Source organism: the organism of the source record quoted next, unplaced genomic scaffold (assembly GCF_019419815.1).
Source record: "Pyrus x bretschneideri cultivar Hongxiangsu unplaced genomic scaffold, Pyrus_bretschneideri_v1 Contig22, whole genome shotgun sequence".
In the NCBI taxonomy this organism is placed as follows: domain Eukaryota; kingdom Viridiplantae; phylum Streptophyta; class Magnoliopsida; order Rosales; family Rosaceae; genus Pyrus; species Pyrus x bretschneideri.
This window is the reverse complement of record NW_025999524.1, coordinates 1,904,881-1,910,912: the sequence shown is the minus strand read 5'-3', so window position 1 is coordinate 1,910,912 and position 6,032 is coordinate 1,904,881. Positions and strand designations below refer to the sequence as shown.

The 6,032-nt window shown below is 38.1% G+C and overlaps 1 pseudogene; it reads left to right on the top strand.

Annotated features, from left to right (window-relative positions):
* Nucleotides 1-1,059: 1,059 nt before the first annotated feature.
* Nucleotides 1,060-5,547, top strand: LOC125477680 (annotated as a pseudogene).
* The last annotated feature ends 485 nt before the right edge of the window (nucleotides 5,548-6,032 follow it).

Below are 6,032 nucleotides of genomic sequence, written 5' to 3'. Positions count from 1 at the left end.
ATTTAATGAGCATTATCGAGAGCATTTGTTGAGTGTTGTTGGCGCAATATGCAACATATCGAGTGGTGCTGATATATGCCTAAAAATATTACATTACACTTAGTGCTAGTGCACATAAAAAGGAGTACTAAAAGAAGATCTTTGAAAGACATCCACATGCTTATTTTCTGGTCTACAGATGGTTTTGGGATCACCTTGATCTCAATGTGCACCATTGGATGGACCGATTGTGCAAATAAGCCAAAGAAAGAGAGAGAGCGAGAGGGAGAAGCTCTTGGCAAATTGTTCTTAGTATTTATTGCTGACCTAACATAACAAGAAGTGGATTCCACTTTATGCCAGATCAACCTCTAACATAATTATTAATAATATTTTGACAGCATGATGTAATGTGAGATCAATTTGAGTTTTAAGGTGTTAATTGAGAAAAATTAGAGTTTTAGAGTTGAGAGATACTGAAGTTAAGTAAGCGTTTTCATAAATAAGTCAATCAGAAATATTCAACAAATTTTTTTTAATTATACCTAACAATAAATGATACAAATAATGAATAATGAACTACTGTGATAGAAAATAAAAAATTAATAATTATGACAATTGAATTTAAAATGTTAGTTAGCATTGAAAATTGCCAATAGGATTTTCTCTAAATTCATTTGGTGAGGATCTGTCCGAAAATCGTGTTTATTTATTATACATCGTATAATTATTTTTTATCAGATATTATTTATATTTAATTTTAAATAAATATATTTAAAATAATTTATAATCGCACGATATACGAATGAATATAATTCATGAATTTCTGAATTCTTACAAAGAAAATCAGAATTCGAAAATTGAAGCGGAGTTGAATAAGAACACAGAAAAATTATGGTTGTGTTCCATAAAAAAGAGTGTGTTTGTGTCGTGCCCCAAACATTTCACCTGCTATTTAGTATTTGGCAACCTTCTCGCCCTGCTTCTCTCTCTCTCTCTCTTCCCAAATTCCCTCCCGCCGCTTCGTTGTCTGCAAAACCCTCACCACCACACCGCCCCCGCCTGGTGGTGCTTCTCCGATCACCCGAATCACAAAGCCCTAGAACTTCCCCAGAAGCTGAAATGGCAGCCACAGCGGCTTCGGACCTCTCCGACGGACCAGTCCTCAGCCTCATCAACAAGCGCCTCCGAGCTCTCCGCAAAAAGCAAAACCGCATAATCCAGATGGAGGAGTCTCTTGCCCAAGGCAAGGCCCTGAACAAGGAGCAGGAGGGCGTCCTCCAATCCAAGCCCGGGGTCGTTGCCCTAATCGAAGAACTCGAGAAGCTTCGCCAGCCTCTCGCCGACGCCGTCGCCGAAGAGCAAAGCCTCGCCGTGCAGCGCCATCAGGTCTCAGCCTCTACCCAGCCTATCTCAGATGAGAAGCCCCAACACGACGACATGCCCAATGTCGTCCAGCCCAGTGAATCAGACGACCGCCAAGCTGCCGCCGTCGAGGAGCTTCTGAATCTGCTCTACTTTGGGTCCTTGTTCGACGTGAAGTCGCAGAGTGACTTCACCCGGATTATTCTAACCAGGACCCACGAGAGAGAGTGCTGCTTGACTTACGATACCATCACTGACGACGACACTGAGATGCTCGCCCCGAGGGACTTGGATTTGATTTCGTCGCTAGGTGAGTTGTTGATCTCGCGGCCCGGCGATTCGAGCTTGTCTCATAAGAATGCATTGCAGCAATGCCTCGAGCACGCCAAGCTTTGGCTTGCTAATTCGGAGCAACCCATTGAGCCGAATTCCAGTGTGACATGTAAAGTTTCTATCTTTTTTGTGAAATATTTAGTTGGTTTCTGTAAATGATTGAAATTATGTTTTATATGTGGCTGCTTTGATGACATCAATGGTTTAATTTGTGTGTAGATGCGGGGTTAAGAGAGAGGCTCAGTAAGATTATGGCATCGGACTACTTTACCATAACACCACAAATGAAAGAAGTTGCAGCTGCAGGGAACTATGCTCCGTTTCAGGTGCCGGTACAGGGGTCCATTTCGCCTGTTCAGGTGCCGGTTCAACTGGATTTCCAGCAGAAGGTATCATTGATTTAGTTGTAAATTTTCGTCATTTGTGATTTGCTTTGAGTTGTTCTAATAACAATGTAGGTGCTTATTTCATTATGATGTTTTGTTGTTTTGATTGCGATGCATATGATTTGTACTATTGTGGTATTTCTTATGAGTTATTCTTTTATATTTTCTATGAGCTGCTCTGCCTCTTGGTATTTGTTATAGAACAAAAATAAAGACTAATTCCACATCTCTGTTTATAATTTGTGCATAGGAATAGTGCGTTCTTATTCGTGCTAATGTTTCTCGTGGGTGATGCCAACCTTAAAGTCTAAGATGTAGTGATCTGATTTGACTTTATTACTCTTAGGCATGGTAGTAGCTTTCACAAGGTTATGGAGGGTTTAAATTGAGTGGAATCTGGAAGTTGGCATTAACAGTCTTAGGAAGGAATGAGTTGTTGGGTACTGCATTCCCTTCCAGATGCGAGGGAAACTATGAAATACTGAATGATTCATTTATTTTAAACTTACCAGCATAAAATAGAATAGAGAGATTTGTATTTGGTGCTGAATGGAACTATGATTGTTTGAAAGCCAAGCACAATTAGGTCTCGAAGAAGATTATGTTTTATCTATTGGAAATAAAAAAAATTTATTCTTGCTTGTGTGCATTTCTGTTTGTTGGGTTTTACGGCTCAAAATTAGGATGATGCAAAAAATAAGGTTTGTGTTACCTATTTGGTTTTGGTGTCCTATTTGGATTTGGATTTTGACTTCTTAGTTGGTTTCCTTGGTGGAGAGATTTTGTTAATTACCTATTTGATTAGGATTTGTATTTACTTCCTATTAGGATTCTTATTGTTACCCAAGTCCTATGCACTATAAATAGGACCTTAGGGTTAATGTATTTTGTGTGGCTCATTTGTGTGACAATTTGGTGAGAGTCAATATGTGAGTTTGTGAGTTAGAGAGCAATTTGGAAGAATCTTCTTCGTTTGTTTGAGTTCTCTACTCAGTTTGGTTTAGGTTTTGTAATTTGTGGGATTTGGGTTGTGAGAGATTGTTTGTTTAGTGAAATTCCTCGCCGTGCTTTGCTCGTGGACGTAGGCTTTACACTGAACCACGTAAATCTCTTGTGTTAGTTTGAGATTGTTTGTTTTAGCTTTCACCTACAACGTTGATATTGGTACTTTGTTAGAATTCGCTTCCGTTTGCGCATAAAAGTACAACACTGTTTGGATTTGTGCACCCTTGCCTCCCCAACATTGATCGGTGAAAAATTTCATTAAAATTTTATGTACTTCTTGTATGTAGGACAACACGAATCACAATTGTTCTGAACACTTTGCCTAATAATGATTAGAGGATTCCAACATGCACGGGTGTATTGGTTTGAGATTAATATGAGTGTTTTTAGCTCAAATGAAACATCGGTATCTCCTTCTCAGATGAACTATGCATAATAAAAGTCCGTTTTTTGTTTTGTTCTTTATAAGGATTACGGACACTAGATATGATGAATCTATGCTTCAAAACTTTTACCTTGTTAGGTTAGGTACTTTTTGGTTTCCCTCCGACCTTGTCTGAATTGAGTGCTTTTAGAGGATTATATTAATCTATTTCTTGGTCCCCATACTGCATATTTCCTAAACCCATGGTCCCTTGTTTTTATTTGAATGCAACTTCAGACTTTGAGGAGGTATTTGAACTCGTCCACTGTTTCTGGTCCTTGGGAACAGCGTGACGAATAATTCAGAATCAGAATAAGTTCAGTCTAGGGGACAAATCAATAGTAAATTCTATGCGCTGTGTAGAAGTAATTTATGCTTCCCACTTTTGGAGGCAGACATTACTGCCATCTGGAATTTCAATCCTGCAGTAATTAAATTTTGGATTAGGGTAAAGTACTCTCTTTTCTTCTTAAGGTCAGAGGTAGAAAGGTGGTGGTGGTTGTATTAATTAAAAAATAAAGAATATAAAGAAAAATTGAAGGGTATTAAAAGATTAAACCTTCATGTATGGGCAGGGGAATGAAACATCTGCTTTAGTCTCACCCTATGTTGTATATGCGGGACAATATGAACAAGTGCACTGTAATTGATCTATATATAGATTCCAGACTGTCTAATGCATGCCTAACTTTCTCTTATTATATCTCTTTGATATACTAAAGCTATATTTCTTTTCAAGGTTTTGGTGATATGCTAAAGCTATCTTTCTTTTCAAGGTTTTGATTAGGTTGGTACTTTCATGGCTTACTTTTCATTTTTTGGTTTAGCCGAGTGTGGATGAAAAATAAGTGAACATGCAATTTTTACTTGTTTCCTTTTGACAATTTGGCATCGTTATCCTTGTTCCAAGGTCATTGCTGTGCTGTTTTTGGGTCTCACCCCTTCTCATCTTCTAGCATCCATCCTGCTGTGCTGTGTTAACAGTCACACTCTGTCTCATCTTCCAGTCACCACCTTTCTCAACTTCAGTTATCTTTGTGCATGCTTTACACCTTATTTGTTTGAATTTGTTGTGAACAATAAATTTTTAGCATGTAGTCTTCAAACTTAATGAAAGTTGTTTAATTAATTATGGTGAGTGTAATGTGATTAATTGATTTTGTTCCTGTTGTTGTTAACTGAGTAATAAATTTTGGTCAAGTGATATGTGTTGAATTTTCTTTTTATGCTCTGTAGGTTGAAGACACTGCAAATTTTCAAGGACATGAGACTGGTGATAGCCAATCGAGTCATGTAGAGGAATTTCAGAAGGTGCTCTTAGCTTAACGTTCGACAGATTCTTCTTGTGTTTTCATTTCACCTTCAATTCTTTTTGGAATTGCATCTAGTTTATTGAAATGTGGGAGGTTATTGCTTTTGCAGGATGAAGTGGTGACCGAATATCCGTCGGAGGCTGTTTCAGCTCAACAAGAGAAGTTCAGCTAGAAACAGAAGCAGACTACAACCAGAGAGATTTAGAATTCGAGCAACAGCATGCTTCTCGCAGACCATATCAAAACCAAAGAGGCGGTCGTGGGGGAGGTGGCCGTAGAGGTTACACTAATGGCCGTGGAGGCCGAGGCAATGGCAGAGGAGGTGGTTCCTTCCAGAATGGTCGCAACCAGTATTACGACCAGCCTGGAAATTATCATCCAAGACCCCACTATAACAATAGGGGTAGGGGTGGCGCGGCATCTTACCACCACCAAGGTGCAGCTCAAGAGGGTCATGCCTCGGCCAACGTTGGAGTTGCTTCGTAACGGTACATTCAGTCTCTGCAGAATGCTTCTTTCTAGTTTTTGTATGGGTCGGTGGGGGTAAGACGTTTGCTGTCCCTGCATGAAACATGGTTTGTATGTGGGTGGTTGACGGATTCACCATCTGGGATGTTTTTTGGTCGCCTGTAGTTCAGTTAATGCGTCTTGTGTTCGAAAACATTCAAAGACATAAGATGTTGAAGTATTTTTGGGACATGATTTGACATAATTTAATTCCGGAGCCTGATGGATTAATATTTTTCTCTGACTATAATACATTTTGTTGGCAATGGTTTGGTGTTTGGATTTACTTATATCCATGTCGAGTCTCAGCACATAGGTTGATCAACACACAAAATGGTATAAAATAAAAGGTTATTTAGCCAAAAATCAATAATACTCTACTATTTAACGCTATATCAATGGCCTATTTTAGTTTACAACGGATCCTAGGTATTATTTATTTACACAATTTTTACAAAGGTTTTTGTAAGGTTCATTTCGTAATATATTTTAATGATTCGAACCGTTTATTTTTTAGGACTTCCATTAAATATCATATCTATGAAAAATCATTCAAAACTGAATCATATAACCGTTGGATTAAGGGTTAAGATTTTCTTTGTAGAAGGGCGTTCGTCTATTTTTTTCACTAAAAATAAGTGATTTTAAATTTGTTTAATTTTTTACAAAAAAGATTTATGAATAATATTCTATAAGATAAACAATTCAATTTTTAAAATA